This window comes from Leuresthes tenuis, unplaced genomic scaffold (assembly GCF_036924035.1).
Source record: "Leuresthes tenuis unplaced genomic scaffold, fLeuTen1.0.hap1 SCAF_56, whole genome shotgun sequence".
NCBI lineage: Eukaryota > Metazoa > Chordata > Actinopteri > Atheriniformes > Atherinopsidae > Leuresthes > Leuresthes tenuis.
The window spans coordinates 171,029-188,665 of record NW_027325410.1 but is presented as its reverse complement, the minus strand read 5'-3'; positions in this window follow the sequence as shown (position 1 = coordinate 188,665).

Below are 17,637 nucleotides of genomic sequence, written 5' to 3'. Positions count from 1 at the left end.
CTCATCTCTGTTTGAACGTACACCCAGGTAAATATTCCTGTAGTCTTCTCATACCGACTATGGACCCATTCATTGTTTAACTTCACTGTTTTGCAAATCCTAATTGAATATTACACATTGACATTGAACTTTACTGGATAAGCAGGTCTTCATTGCATTCAGCAGCCTATATGTGAGCATCTATGTGTAAGCTGTTCTTCTTTGCATTTATCAGCAGCAAGCAATTCTTCACTGCACATGCATATGTAAATAGTAAAACAATTCCAATGTGTTAGCGAAACCTTCTATATCACAGTGGTTTCTAAGATCTATTTTAAGTTCTTTGCCATCAGTGAGATGACATAGTTTACAAAGTGTGTCAAATTATCACTGAAGATCTTTTCAGGAATTTCAAATCTAGAAATGAGTTATTTTACGCGTGATTTTGCTACTGAGAGTGCATCTGCTTGTGCACATGGAAATATTTCAGACCATTTGGTAAAAACCTCTGTTGTCACTGAGCAGAATCGTTTCCCTTAACATTAATTTAGTTCAATGAAATCTACACAATAATGAAATAATGAAATCCAAACAAATATGTTGAAAAAGATACACTGGCTTAGGGAATTATCTTCGTTTTGGTCTTAGATTGCCCTGTGGAATGTATTTTGCACATATTTGACCTGCTACACAAAACTTTATTCATTTATTTATTCTAAAAAAAAAAATTCAATAATTAGTAAAACCATATGCTGTAAAAACCTTGTTCATTATTGCTTCCATCCCTCCTGTTGAGACATGACATGGTCCGTGGCTCAATACTGCAGCATATTTAAACAAATTCTTTGGCAGTATGGTTTTCCTTCCGGTCATTCATACGAGTCTATTGTAGATGGCAATTGAATAACATCTAATAATGCTAAAATATTTGTAGTTTATACATTTAGCTGTGGATGTCAACATACCTGTTTTTCCAATGCTGTGTTAACACATGTACAGTTGAGAAGGCATACTGACTGTCAGTGTAAACGTTAACAACCTTTTTGTTATTTAATTTACAAGCTTCAGTTAAAGCTACCAATTCGACTGCTTGAACAGAGTAATTTTTTGGTAGTGGTTGTTTTAAGAAAACTTCAGTTTCTGTTACTACTGCAAATCCTGTAGCATTTGTGCCATCAGGGTTTTTTTCCTTGATCTGTTGAATAAATATAGTTATTTCTGCATTTTCATAACATATATCAGTTAAGTCTGGCCTGGGTAAAACACTGATGGTTATTTCTGGCTTTCCATCTGTGGGGTAGGTAGCAGTGTGGATGGATTAAGTGTAGCACATCTCTCGACAACAAGGTGTGGCTGTGAAAGAAGAACTGTTATGTAGGAGAGATGTCTGGTAAAGATATTTTGTTAAGTAACCATATCACAGCCACTGCATGAGGTACCTTAAGTGTTAATGGGTGAAATAACACCATTATTGTTGATGCCTGCACTGCCAATGGCTTCTGGCCATTGATTCAAAAGTACGATCTCGTCCCTGTTTCCCCCTTTCAGTGGACACTTGCCCCTAATTACCGCAATTCAGCAGGGGGTCTTTCATTAGGAGTACTGGACTCCCCCGTGCACGGTTTCAGCTCCGACCCTGGAAAGCGGAAAAAACGTTGAGATCTGGTTTGAGGACCCAATTGTTGAGAAAAGTCTCTCAATGAGACTCAGAGTTGCTGGAGTCAGTTAATGCAAATGTTTAATCTTGCAGCAAGTTCAAGAATGTGTGTGTGAATGGGTGTATGTGTGCGAACGTGTGTGAGTTTGTGTATGTGAGAGTTTAATGAACCTGTTATCCACAGGCAGGTCTTAACTAGTATGGCACAGGTCCAGCCTGTCTCATCTTTTTTGGAAGGTCCAGCGCTCGGCCGTAACCCTTCTGTCTGTTTGGACTCTCACATACATACACATTCATAAAACAGACATGGTGCAGTTATTTCCATTCTAGAAAATAAGAGTAATCACCACCATTCCTATAAATTCTGGATATTCTAACAATCTGAATCTTTTTTAAATGTTCGATGAAGCCCTTTGCTGTTCTGTTTAGAGACTCAGCTGATCATAAACCAAGTTTTGCTCTTGAACCAAGCTTCTAAACTCTTCACCTTTTTCATTTCTCAGTTAGTATTCACTTTAAAACTGATTAAAAGAAAAATTAAATGAATGCCTATCAACAAATGTGGGATCTAAACTCTAGTGCTTTCTCTAAAATAATTTCCTTTCTCAATTCAGAAATGTGTGTGTGTAAGTCACAACACCCGTGACACCAAAACGGCTTTCTTTTCTCTCTTTTCTCTACACTCTGCACTGTGAGCACACACACCAAATCAGAAAGGCTTTTTTCTCTCTTTTCTACATTATGGACTGTGGGGACACAAAACCGCTCTCTCTCTTTTTTTTTTTGATTGTGTGCCAGGGCGTTGTCTCACGTATTAGATTATGCTTAAGATACGAATGGGTTTATCAGTCACATCAGAATCCGTACATACTGATCCTCCCGTAATAAAATGGTCGGATCTTATCAAACACACTTTGTTTCTTGTGACAAGTCAGCGAAACAGCGTATACACGTCAAGACACTGAATCAAGTTTGCCACAAGAACTCATAAGTTTGGCAGTATTGCTCTGCCGTCAGCAATCATACACCCATTTTATTTTCATGAGACATGTGCAGGCACCTGTTCATCTACTGTTCTATCACTATGAATTAGTTTATCTATTATCAATAAGGATACTTCTACAACTACTATCAAAGTATGTCTTCTTATGTTGTCAGTTGCTATATATGAATAAGTGGGTTGCTACTGAAAAGCATTAAGCATGTCACACAGCCCAAACATATAACATTTCAGGACACACCACACAGTTAACAACCACAGTGAAGCGTGTCAAAGCCCAAACATGTAACATTCAACAGGACACTTACACAACACATTCAAATCAAACAGTCAGACAACATACAAGAACATATACCCCAGCCGGGTAGGAAGGTCCAGCGCTCGGCCGTAACCCTTCTGTCTGTTTGGACTCTCACATACATTCGGTTAATCATAGAAAAACGAGAACAAAACTTTTTAGCCCCTTAAATTCATAAAACAGACATGATAGTCTGAGACGATAGGACTGCTTTTTAGTTTTTATTTGAATAAAAGAGGGTTTCCCGGTTGTGTCATTAGTGAGACAGAGATTTCATGGGTAAGTGAAACTTTTGAAGCAGTCCGAAGAAGTGTGAAGTACTCCGAAGAAGTGTGAGTACAGATTAAGGTCCTCATTGGAGACGTCCTTTGAGTGAAGGAATATATTTCCCCATTCCAAGTCTGAGAATGGGAAACAGTAGGTCTCAGACTTTTGACCCTACCGGGGGACCTAAGCATGATGAAATGAAAAAGACATATGGTCCAGAGGTTTTCCACCAGAAGGTTCTTTTAGTATGTTAGAAATAAGAAAATTAGAAGAAAAGTTTTGCAAATATGAGAAAGAGATGAAGCAAAAAAAAAGAAAATTAAGTTTAAATAAGAAGTAAGAAAGGTATAGAATTTTGGAAAAAATAAAGTGTATTAAGAGAAAGAAAGGAAAATGTTAAACAAATGCCATGACGGAATGATGATAATAATTTAGTATTAGCTGTGCCGGATCCAGACCTGGACTCCTGCCCTCCACAACGCCTGCAACAACAACAGCCAGCCCTGCCACAAGCCTCTGGCTCTCGGGAAGAAGGGACTTCTTCCATCCTCCCTCGGGAAGAAATTCCATCATTCTCACAACATCAGCTACATAGGTCTGATGATGAGGAAAAGGAAGACGTTTGGTTCTCCAGCGTACCTGCCCAAGAACTTTTAACGCAAGTGACAAAAATCCTTTACCCACAATCTGGACTTCAGAGATCTAAACGTGAGAAAAAACAAAACCAGATTCAAACCATGCCTATGGTTAAAGTTGCAGTTCCCACTGGACCATTACTGGTTTATCGACCCTGGACTGAGACTGACATCATGGAAGCATAACAATGCTTACCAGATCCAGAGATTTCTGGACCCCATTTTGCTGACGAGTTGCGAGATTTCTGCGCACAATTCTGCCCGACTGGGGTTGAATTGCGTCGCATATTGGCAAAAAAGTTCAAACCGTCCGACCTCTGCAAAATAGAGGCCAGTATGCTACAACTGGATTTGCGACCTACCAACAGTGAACGAGGACATAATGATAACGCTCAATATGAAGCAGCCAACCAAAGACTGTGTCAAGCCATCACCACTCAATTTCCAACCAAAATCAATATGTCCCACATTTACACCTGCAAACAGAAACCTGGTGAAGGGACTGATGATTTTGTACACCGCATCCTTGAGGAAGTCAGCAAGCACAGCGGTCATCAGAGACCAAGGGATTTGGGTAATGAATCAGGACCATGGGAGAGTATTGCATGCAATGCAATAATTAAAGGCCTCATGCCAGATGTCGCCACTGAAGTAAAGAACATTTACGTGGGATGGTGTGAGGGTCCTCGTTTGGCTGACGTTCGCCGATATGCTCGCCATGCTCATAACCAAATTGAGACGCGTAAGACAACCAAAAGGGACAAGTGTGAAAAGGAGCTGCATTTGGCAGCCATGACCATGTATTACGCAGTTGGTGTAAACAGAGGACGAGGCCGAAGTCGAAGACGTGGACGTGTGGGATCAGAGCTATGATCCGAATATTTGTTTTTACTGTGGCCAGACTGGACACTGGAAGAAGGACTGTCCACAGCTGAAAAGTGATGAAATTGGGCAAAAGGCTGACTGAGGGTGGGAGGCAGGTTCTGGACGTCACGCAGCAGCGGAGCCTCCACTAATGGGTGATAGCACAAACACACTCACACATTTTTCCTGCTCTGTGTAGTGAAGAAACGCTTGCCGACTGTGATTCACGTAGTAAAGTTTTGCATGCTATTTCCGTCCTAGAGCAAAGATATTTCTCTCAGAATATGGGAACTTATGTTCATCAGTAGTGACGTCAGGGGAGTTTTATTGTCCTCCAAAGTTAAGTGGAAACCACGTTTACTCTATGTCTGCCTCAGGCCAGGTTGTGAAGGAGAAAATGACAATGCCCATTGCGTGTTGTCACTCCCGATGAGCTCTCCTTCAAACACTAATTTTTGTTATCAGAGTTGTGTCCCATTAACCTGATGGGCTGTGATCTCATGTGTAAATTAGGCATTATTTTAACTTCTACACCAGAGGGTGTTAAGGTTATGTTACAGCCTGACAAAGTTTTCACAGCAGTGCAGTTTGATTCATCGGCACTTACATATGCTTATGAGTGGAAACTTCCCAGCTCTCCTTTTTCACAACAACTAGTGGAAGAAGCAAAAGTGTTAGTTTCACCCCTTTCTGATTTCATGCAACCTACTGATTTGCACTGCACATCACACATTTCTTTGGGGCCTGACAATGACTATGAGAAGAAGTGAAAAAATATGTGCGCCTACTTTATTGGCTGTGTCGCTCACTCCAGAGCACTTCGATTTTTTTAATGTTTGTGGTACTCGCCCTCACATTTCCTTGGCCAAACGTACACACTGGCAGTGACAAGGTGTGGGAGAGTTTGTTGCTACATGTCAGAAATAAATGGAGTGGACTGTTTCACCTGCTGATCCAAATTTGATGTTTTCTGAACGATTGTCAGCATACAAAAAAACATTTTTGAGTACAATGCATTGTCAAAGAACTGTGGACTTAATTCCTACCACAGAATCACATTTTGAAGCATGTTTTTTATCTGAAACAGATTTGTCTTCGATACCCATTTTGGCTGAAGTGCCCAATGATCTTTGGGCTAAGAGCAAATATGATGTGGGGTTGATAAAAGGCTGTGAACCAGTAATTGTCACCCCTAAATCAGACTTTTGTCCATGTAAAAAACAGTACCCTTTTAAGCCTGAAGCAATTAAAGGGATTAAACCTGTTTTTCAATCTTTTCAGAAAACAGGCGTTATTGTTCCTTTTGAAAATTCACCTGTGCTTACTCCATTGTTTCCTGTTAAAAAGATTAAAGATGCTGGCCAGCCAGATGAATGGCGTTTTGTACAGGACCTCCAAGCGGTGAATGCTGCAGTTCAGCCACATGCTCCTACTGTGCCCAACCCACACACTATTTTGTCTCAAATTACATCAGATGCACAGTTTTTCTCAGTGGTTGACTTGTCGCCAGTGCACCCTGATAGCCCATTTTGGTTTGCTTTTTAGTTTGAAGGGAGATCTTGGACTTTTACCCGGTTATGCCAGGGGTACTGTGAAAGTCCCACTATTTACAATGCTGCCCTCAAAGCTAGTCTGGATTAACTTCAATCAACCACAGGCTCTGCTCTTTTGCAGTATGTGGATGACATCCTTTTATGTAGTCCATCTAAACAACAGTGTGAAAAAGACAGTGAATCTGTTGAAACATCTTCCTTCTTATGGCCATAAAGCCAGCCTTTCTAAATTACAGTTTGTACAGGACGAAGTCACCTTTTTGGGTCATGTGATTTCTAAGGATGGGCGCTCACTTTCTCCTAAACGTGTTGCTGCAGTTCAGATCATTCCTAAACCGGTTACTAAAAAACAGCTTATGTCATTCTTAGGTATAACATCTTACTGCAGGAACTTTATTCCTAACTACTCTTTTCTCGAAGCTCTCTTAGGTGCTCTTATCCATGGTAAAGGCAGCTGCAGTTCTGACATGCAGCTCCAGTCAGCTGATCGTGTTCCATGGACTCCTGAGGCTGAATCAGCCTTTAGTGAGCTTAAGCTGGCTCTTCAAACAGCACCAACACTTGGCATTCCAGATCCTCATAAACCTTTCATACAGGCAGTTGATGAGAAGCATGGTTGTATGACATCTGTTCTTATGCAGGAACATGGGGCAGGCAAAGGCCAGTGGCTCATTTCTCAGCAAAACTGGACTCTGTGGCTGCAGGCCTGCCTGGTTGTCTTCGTGCTGTTGCAGCTGCAGAGAAAGCTGTCCTGGCCTCCCAAGATATTGTGGGCTACGCTAATTTGACTGTTTTGGTTCCTCATACTGTTGCCATTATTCTTCTTGAGCAGAAAACTTCACATCTTTCAACTGCTTGTTGGCTCAGATACACCTCTGTGCTCCGTGATATGCCAAATGTCACTGTTAAACGTTGTACTGTTCTGAATCCTGCTACTTTGCTTCCGACTCCTGAGGATGGGGAGCCTCATGACTGTGAAGCTGTTTTGGAACAAGTTTGTACACCCCGACCTGAACTTTTAGAGACTCCTCTTCCAAACTCTGACATGATTCTTTTTGTAGATGGATCAGCTTTGCGTGATCCAGCCACAGGTACTAACTGTGTTTGGTTTGCAGTATGTTCTTCACATGACACTTTGTTGTCTGGTTCTCTTCCTAAACATTTCTCTGCTCAAACTACTGAGCTTATTGCACTTACTGAAGCTTGTAAGTTGGCAGCTGGTAAGTCTGTCACTATTTACACAGATTCCAGATATGCTTTTGGTGTTGTTCATGACTTTGGTGCGCTGTGGAAACACAGGCATTTCCTTAAATCAGATGGTAAAACTATTCTGAACTCCAAGCAGGTTTCTGATCTTCTTGATGCGATCCTTTTGCCTACAGCAATCTCGGTCTGTAAGTGTGCGGCTCACACTAACTCAGACAATCCTGTTGCTTGTGGCAATGCCAGAGCTGATGCTGCAGCTAAGCAAGCAGCTAAATCTTTTCCTGTTTTCGCTTCCCTCTCTTTGCAGGCAGAAGACTCCCTCACAGATCTCCATGCTTTGCAAACTTTTGCCTCTGCAGATGAAATTTGGTCCTCTGGACGCATTTGGTCCTCTGTGGGTGCAACTTATATGGATGGTGTTTGGATGGGACCTGATGGTAAACCCTGTCTACCTAAACATTTTTTTCCTCATTTTTCAAAATTGACACATGGGTTGGACCATGTGTCAATTTTGAAAAATTGCTGCTCACTGCTCAGTGGTTCACAAAAGGGTTCAGTTCATATGCGCAAAAATACTGTCAGTCATGTATGGTTTGTGCCACACATAATGTAGGAAAGGCATTACACACATCGCAAGTTGCACACCCTCCATCAGAGAAACCTTTTGAACATTTGATGATGGATTTTGTTGAACTCACACCAGCTGAAGGAAAGAAATATGCACTAGTAATAGTGGACGTGTTTAGTAAATGGGTTGAAGTTTTCCCTGCAAAACATGCAAACAGTAATGCAGTGACTAAAGCACTGCTAAACAGAAATCATTCCTAGATGGGGCATTCCAGAGAAGATCAGCAGTGATAATGGCACACATTTTGTAAACACTGCATTGACTGAGGTTGGTAAATTCCTGGGAATAACCTTGCGCACACATTGTGCTTATCATCCACAGAGTGGAGGTGCTGTGGAAAGAGAAAATGGTACATTAAAGTCCAAGTTAGCCAAATGTTGTGAAGAAACAGGTCTGCCATGGACAAAAACATTACCTATTGTGCTTACCTACATGAGAATGAGAATCAGAGCTCAAGTGAATCTCAGCCCATTTGAAATTTTATTTGGCAGACCTCCTAACCTGGGATTGGGACCTGTAACCAGACCCCTCCCTTCCACAACTGTTTGTGATGATGCTATGTTGTCTTACTGTCGAAACCTTTCCACTGTTCTATCTCAAGTTTCACAGACAGTAAAAGCAGCCCTTCCAGCCACAGAAAACACACCACTCCAACCAGATGACAGGTGGTGAAGGAACTTCGCAGGAAACATTGGAAGTCCAAACGTTGGCAAGGCCCGTTCCAGGTGCTACTGGTCACTCATACAGCTGTTAAAGTTGCAGAGAGAGCAACCTGGATTCATGCCAGTCACTGTAAGAAGGTACCAGAACCAGTAGATGACTTCCACCCTGACATACATCAGCCTAACCAACACGCCCGGAAGGACAAAGATAAGAGTCAGCAGTAAAAGCTGTACTCCACCGGTGTGTTAAGTGCTAGTAACCTCTGACACCGAAGATTGAAACATCCTTACTGAGACCTGTGATGAAGATGATCATACACATGCTGTGAACCATGGAAGAAACTGTTTGTTGTTTGTATTTTCTTATTTGTAACCAGCATGTGCACCAGCATGTGCACATTTGTGTGTGGCACAAACCATACATGACTGACAGTATTTTTGCGCATATGAACTGAACCCTTTTGTGAACCACTGAGCAGTGAGTGCATTCAGCATCCCTCCTTTTGACACATGGTTCAACCCATGTGTCAATTTTGAAAAATGAGGAAAAAAATGTTTAGGTAGACAGGGTTTACCCTCAGGTCCCATCCAAACACCATCCATATAAGTTGCACCCACAGAGGACCAAATGCGTCCAGAGGACCAAATTTCATCTGCAGAGGCAAAAGTTTGCAAAGCATGGAGATCTGTGAGGGAGTCTTCTGCCTGCAAAGAGAGGGAAGCAAAAACAGGAAAAAAATTAGCTGCTTGCTTAGCTGCAGCATCAGCTCTGGCATTACCACAAGCAACAGGATCGTCTGAGTTAGTGTGAGCCGCACACTTACAGACCGAGATTGCTGTAGGCAAATGGATCGCATCAAGAAGATCAGAAACCTGCTTGGAGTTCAGAATAGGGCGGCTAGGGTAGCTCAGGAGGAAGAGCAGTCGCCCACCAATCGGAAGGTCGGTGGTTCGACTCTGGCTTCCCCAGGATACATGTCGAAGCGTCCTTGGGCAAGACACTGAACCCCACGTTGCTCCCCCAGTGTATCATTGGGGGTATGAATGTGTGTGAATGCTTAGAAAGCACGTAGTTATCCCCTAAGACGTGCTGTATGAATGTGTGTGAGTGGGGTGAATGCGGCATGTAGTGAAGCGCTTTGAGTGGTCAGCTAGACTAGAAAAGCGCTATACAAGTACAAGTCCATTTACCATTTACCATCTGATTTAAGGAAATGCCTGTGTTTCCACAGCGCACCAAAGTCATGAACAACACCAAAAGCATATCTGGAATCTGTGTAAATAGTGACAGACTTACCAGCTGCCAACTTACAAGCTTCAGTAAGTGCAATAAGTTCAGTAGTTTGAGCGGAGAAATGTTTAGGAAGAGAACCAGACAACAAAGTGTCATGTCATCAAGAACATACTGCAAACCAAACACAGTTAGTACCTGTGGCTGGATCACGCAAAGCTGATCCATCTACAAAAAGAATCATGTCAGAGTTTGGAAGAGGAGTCTCTAAAAGATCAGGTCGGGGTGTACAAACTTGTTCCAAAACAGCTGAGGCTCCCCATCCTCAGGAGTCGGAAGCAAAGTAGCAGGATTCAGAACAGTACAACGTTTAACAGTGACATTTGGCATATCACAGAGGTGTATCTGAGCCAACGAGCAGTTGAAAGATGTGAAGTTTTCTGCTCGAGAAGAATAAAGGCAACAGCATGAGGAACCAAAACAGTCAAATTAGCGTAGCCCACAATATCTTGGGAGGCCAGGACAGCTTTCTCTGCAGCTGCAACAGCACGAAGACAACCAGGCAGGCCTGCAGCCACAGAGTCCAGTTTTGCTGAGAAATGAGCCACTGGCCTTTGCCTGCCCCATGTTCCTGCATAAGAACAGATGTCATACAACCATGCTTCTCATCAACTGCCTGTATGAAAGGTTTATGAGGATCTGGAATGCCAAGTGTTGGTGCTGTTTGAAGAGCCAGCTTAAGCTGACTAAAGGCTGGAGCTGCATGTCAGAACTGCAGCTGCCTTTACCATGGATAAGAGCACCTAAGAGAGCTTCGAGAAAAGAGTAGTTAGGAATAAAGTTCCTGCAGTAAGATGTTATACCTAAGAATGACATAAGCTGTTTTTTAGTAACCGGTTTAGGAATGATCTGAACTGCAGCAACACGTTTAGGAGAAAGTGAGCGCCCATCCTTAGAAATCACATGACCCAAAAAGGTGACTTCGTCCTGTACAAACTGTAACTTAGAAAGGCTGGCTTTATGGCCATAAGAAGGAAGATGTTTCAACAGATTCACTGTCTTTTTCACACTGTTGTTTAGATGGACCACATAAAAGGATGTCATCCACATACTGCAAAAGAGCAGAGCCTGTGGTTGATTGAAGTTAATCCAGACTAGCTTTGAGGGCAGCATTGTAAATAGTGGGACTTTCACAGTACCCCTGGCATAACCGGGTAAAAGTCCAAGATCTCCCTTCAAACTAAAAAGCAAACCAAAATGGGCTATCAGGGTGCACTGGCGACAAGTCAACCACTGAGAAAAACTGTGCATCTGATGTAATTTGAGACAAAATAGTGTGTGGGTTGGGCACAGTAGGAGCATGTGGCTGAACTGCAGCATTCACCGCTTGGAGGTCCTGTACAAAACGCCATTCATCTGGCTGGCCAGCATCTTTAATCTTTTTAACAGGAAACAATGGAGTAAGCACAGGTGAATTTTCAAAAGGAACAATAACGCCTGTTTTCTGAAAAGATTGAAAAACAGGTTTAATCCCTTTAATTGCTTCAGGCTTAAAAGGGTATTGTTTTTTACATGGACAAAAGTCTGATTTAGGGGTGACAATTACTGGTTCACAGCCTTTTATCAACCCCACATCATATTTGCTCTTAGCCCAAAGATCATTGGGCACTTCAGCCAACATGGGTATCGAAGACAAATCTGTTTCAGATAAAAAACATGCTTCAAAATGTGATTCTGTGGTAGGAATTAAGTCCACAGTTCTTTGACAATGCATTGTACTCAAAAATGTTTTTTTGTATGCTGACAATCGTTCAGAAAACATCAAATTTGGATCAGCAGGTGAAACGGTCCACTCCATTTCTTTCTGACATGTAGCAACAAACTCTCCCACACCTTGTCACTGCCAGTGTGTACATTTGGCCAAGGAAATGTGAGGGCGAGTACCACAAACATTAAAAAAATCGAAGTGCTCTGGAGTGAGCGACACAGCCAATAAAGTAGGCGCACATATTTTTTCACTTCTTCTCATAGTCATTGTCAGGCCCCGAAGAAATGTGTGATGTGCAGTGCAAATCAGTAGGTTACATGAAATCAGAAAGGGGTGAAACTAACGCTTTTGCTTCTTCCACTAGTTGTTGTGAAAAAGGAGAGCTGGGAAGTTTCCACTCATAAGCATATGTAAGTGCCGATGAATCAAACTGCACTGCTGTGAAAACTTTGTCAGGCTGTAACATAACCTTAACACCCTCTGGTGTAGAAGTTAAAATAATGCCTAATTTACACATGAGATCACAGCCCATCAGGTTAATGGGACACAACTCTGATAACAAAAATGAGTGTTTGAAGGAGAGCTCATCGGGAGTGACAACACGCAATGGGCATTGTCATTTTCTCCTTCACAACCTGGCCTGAGGCAGACATACAGTAAACGTGGTTTCCACTTAACTTTTGAGGACAATCAAACTCCCCTGACGTCACTACTGATGAACATAAGTTCCTATATTCTGAAAGAAATATCTTTGCTCTAGGACGGAAATAGCATGCAAAACTTTACTACGTGAATCACAGTCGGCAAGCGTTTCTTCACTACACAGAGCAGGAAAAATGTGTGAGTGTGTTTGTGCTATCACCCATCAGTGGAGGCTCCGCTGCCGCGTGACGTCCAGAACCTGCCTCCCACCCTCAGTCAGCCTTTTGCCCAATTTCATCACTTTTCAGCTGTGGACAGTCCTTCTTCCAGTGTCCAGTCTGGCCACAGTAAAAACAAATATTCGGATCATAGCTCTGGCGTGGCCCATTTCGACCTCCTCTCCCACACGTCCACGTCTTCAACTTCGGCCTCGTCCTCTGTTTACACCAACTGCGTAATACATGGTCATGGCTGCCAAATGCAGCTCCTTTTCACACTTGTCCCTTTTGGTTGTCTTACGCGTCTCAACTTGGTTATGAGCATGGCAAACATATCGGCGAACGTCAGCCAAACGAGGACCCTCACACCATCCCACGTAAATGTTCTTTACTTCAGTGGCGACATCTGGCATGAGGCCTTTAATTATTGCATTGCATGCAATACTCTCCCATGGTCCTGATTCATTACCCAAATCCCTTGGTCTCTGATGACCGCTGTGCTTGCTGACTTCCTCAAGGATGCGGTGTACAAAATCATCAGTCCCTTCACCGGGTTTCTGTTTGCAGGTGTAAATGTGGGACATATTGATTTTGGTTGGAAATTGAGTGGTGATGGCTTGACACAGTCTTTGGATGGCTGCTTCATATTGAGCGTTATCATTATGTCCTCGTTCACTGTTGGTAGGTCGCAAATCCAGTTGTAGCATACTGGCCTCTATTTTGCAGAGGTCGGTCGGTTTGAACTTTTTTGCCAATGTGCGACGCAATTCAACCCCAGTCGGGCAGATTGTGCGCAGAAATCTCGCAACTCGTCAGCAAAATGGGGTCCAGAAATCTCTGGATCTGGTAAGCATTGTTATGCTTCCATGATGTCAGTCTCAGTCCAGGGTCGATAAACCAGTAATGGTCCAGTGGGAACTGCAACTTTAACCATAGGCATGGTTTGAATCTGGTTTTGTTTTTTCTCACGTTTAGATCTCTGAAGTCCAGATTGTGGGTAAAGGATTTTTGTCACTTGCGTTAAAAGTTCTTGGGCAGGTACGCTGGAGAACCAAACGTCTTCCTTTTCCTCATCATCAGACCTATGTAACTGATGTTGTGAGAATGATGGAATTTCTTCCAGAGGGAGGATGGAAGAAGTCCCTTCTTCCCGAGAGGCTTGTGGCAGGGCTGGCTGTTGTTGTTGCAGGGCAGGAGTCCAGGTCTGGATCCGGCACAGCTAATACTAAATTATTATCATCATTCCGTCATGGCATTTGTTTAACATTTTCCTTTCTTTCTCTTAATACACTTTATTTTTTCCAAAATTCTATACCTTTCTTACTTCTTATTTAAACTTAATTTTCTTTTTTTTGCTTCATCTCTTTCTCATATTTGCAAAACTTTTCTTCTAATTTTCTTATTTCTAACATACTAAAAGAACCTTCAGGTGGAAAACCTCTGGACCATATGTCTTTTTCATTTCATCATGCTTAGGTCCCCCGGTAGGGTCAAAAGTCTGAGACCTACTGTTCTCAGACTTGGAATGGGGAAATATATTCCTTCACTCAAAGGACGTCTCCAATGAGGACCTTAATCTGTACTCACACTTCTTCGGAGTACTTCACACTTCTTCGGACTGCTTCAAAAGTTTCACTTACTCATGAAATCTCTGTCTCACTGATGACACAACCGGGAAACACTCTTTTATTCAAATAAAAACTAAAAAGCAGTCCTATCGTCTCAGACTATCATATTTCAAAAATGATCCCAGCGCTGGTATTCAAGAAAAGGACCTGCCAGTCCTCTCTCTCAGAAAAGGCCTTGGAGGTATGAGGCTGGAACAGCTACTTCAGTCCAGGCTGGCCATGCACTGCGATCCGGTCCAGAGACACCAGTCGAGGGATCCTGTTCGTGACGCCAAAATTGTGGTGGAAATTTAGTAACGCACAGAGTCAGTTATTTTCTTCTGAGGAGATAAGAGGCTTTAATAATAATATCTTGAAAGAGAGAACAACACAGTACAGAATACAGAGTTGCTCTGACCACTGAAGCAAAAACACACAGTTATATTGCCCGCTCATCACGTCATCTGTCTTTGGTTGATAGTTGATTGTTCTTCTAACTTTCCTCCCCAACCATCAGTTTAGGTTACCCAAAAGGAGTGTATTGCTCCATCACAAGTATGCTTCTTTCACATACAGGGTAATATGAAGAATTTTATGCCTGAAACCTATTTAGACATGCAAAAATATGAAGGACAAAGCAGTTTTAACTTGGTTTGAGTGAAGGAATTCATTTTATATCAAAATCCGGAATTGTGCATTATGGCAGCAGAATTGTAGTCTGAATACCTTTATGCCAAACAGATTTGCTTTGCCAAGGGAAGTTTTATAAATGTTTATTGTTTATGTTTACAATATATAAACTAGCAGAATAATTAATTCATCCTCCTGGTCCCTCCCACCCCGGAGAGGGCAGCCAGAGACTGGCTGCAATAGGCATCCCCGCTACCTGGGACCCAACACAGGGCAGGAGGGCCTGATGTCCACCAGGCTCGGGGCCTGCAGTCACCATATTCCGGGAGCTACTGTACCCCCAGAAGGAACCCATCCCGCCCCACCCCACTCAACCCAACCCCACCCCGGAGGACCTCTACAAAAACAAACAAACAACAACAAAAATCAAACAAACAAACAAACAAATCACCCGGTCACACCAGTCGCAGCAGCGAGACCCACCATCACCCAGGCCCCCCCCAACAGGGGAAAAGCACACCCCCACACAGACCCCCTCCCCCTCACCGCACGCCCCAACACCCTAAAAAAAATAACCACCTGCGGACACCTTGGAGTTCCCAGAGCAACAAGGCCGGCACCAGGATCTGCACCAACCCACGCATATTGTGGCATGTCCAGGGCAACCCAGACCCCCCAGGCACAGGCAGGGCCCCGCCCCGGGCGCAAGGCAGCGGCAAGCCACCAGGTCCAGGCCCAGCTCCACCACCCACGCCAGAGCGGCCCGGTCACCCGGTACAGAGCCAGCAGCCACCACCCCAAGGCCCCTAAGGGACCCCGCCCCACACCGCAAGACAGCCCCACCCGCAAGCCCCCAAAACTGCCCTCCAAGCCCGACACACAGCAATGAACAACCCGGTCCCCACGACCCGAGAGACCACCAGACGCCCGAAGCCACACAGCCCCCCCCAGCACACACCCAACCGCCCAGAGCGACGGGACAGCAACCCACCACCAACACTATGTGATCAAGCTAATCAGAGGGGACCAGAGAGAATTAAATTCAGCCAATTGATGTTTTGAGGAGGCAGACATTGTTTCCATGCTAATATAATCTAAAAGAAAATTTCTAAACTGGTTAATACACAGATTGTTCTTCGCTTTCCAGTTCATGAGAATAGTTTTCTTTGCTATACATAACACTGTGAGGATCATGTGTGCTAAGCTAAATTCCACGTTGATGTTGTCTAAGTCACCCAGTATGCACAGTGTGGGGCATGCAGGAATGCTACACTTTAGCCATGTTGATAGGTCCGCACAGACTTCAAGCCAGAACTTCTGGACAGGCGCACAAAACCACAAAGCGTGTGCATAATCATCAGGTGTGTTATCTGTGCAATGTGAGCAGATGTTTGAGTGTGTTAGACCCATCCTGAACATCCTTTGTCCTGTATAGTGTGTTCTATGAAGAATTTTGTATTGTATGAGCTGTAAATTAGGATTTTGAGTCATTCTGAAGGTGTTCAAACATATTTGTGGCCAGAAGCTATGACTAGAACTGATGGATAAATCTGCCTCCCATTTTGAGGACGGTAGAGACATTGTGTCATCTATCTTAGACAATAATTTATATATTTTTGATAGTAGTTTTGGGGTGCAGATGCTTAGAAATTCTGCTACCCTAATCGGGAGTTGTAAGTCTGGTTGGTGGAGGATATATTTCTTTGTTATTATAGACTTAAGTTGTTGATATTCTAGGAATTTATTGCTGCCTATCTCATGTTGTGATATGAGCTCATCAAATGAAATAAAATGTCCATTTTGGATTATATGTTCCAGATGTTTGATTCCTTTGATCTTCCACAGAGTAAAGTTTAGCATTTTTTTGTTTTGCAGGATGTCAGGATTGTTCCAGATGGGTGTAAGCTTACACGGGACAAGTGAAGACTTTGTTATTTTAAGAAATTCCCACCAGGCTGTCAGAGAGGTGCTGATGTTAATGCTTTTGAAACATTTGTGATTTTTTACGTTTTGACTAATAAGTGGCAGGTCAGAGATTTCCAGATTATCACACAATGCTTGTTCTATATTTATCCATGTTCATCTATTGGGCTAGGTTTAAACCATTTTGATATATACTGTAACCTATTGGCTAAGGAATAGTGCTGAAAATTAGGTAAATCTAATCCACCACTGTCCTTGGTCTTCTGTAGGGTTTTTAAACTAATACGTGGTGGTTTGTTTTTCCACGGAAATTTGGAGATGCATGAATCTAGTGACTTAAACCAAGTAGCAGGTTGGTTTTATGGGGATCATTGAGAACAAATAGTTAACTTTTGGTAGTATCATCATTTTAATGGTTGTAACTCTCCCCATAAGTGATATAGGTAAGGACTTCCAACGAGAGAGATTGTCCTCTACTGTCTTTAATAATTGCACATAAATTAGCTTTGTTAGCTCTGAGAGCCTGGAGGAAATGTTTATGCCTAAATATCTAATCTTTCCTGACTGTAAAGTGATCGCAGGTATATTCTGGACCCTACAGTTAATGGGCAGAACTGTGGTCTTAGACCAATTGATAGAGTAGTCAGAAAGTGCTGAGAATTTATTTATGAGTGTGATCGTGAGTGAGAGACGTCTGTGAGTTCTGAAGGAAAAGTAATACATCATCAGCATAAAGACTTATTTTATGCTCAATATTTTGGGGTTGGATGTCTTTAATATTTCTATCTTGTCTGATAGCAGCTGCTAAAGGTTTGATGAAAATAGCAAAAAGTGAGGGAGAAAGTGAGCAACCCTGTCTTGTACTTCTC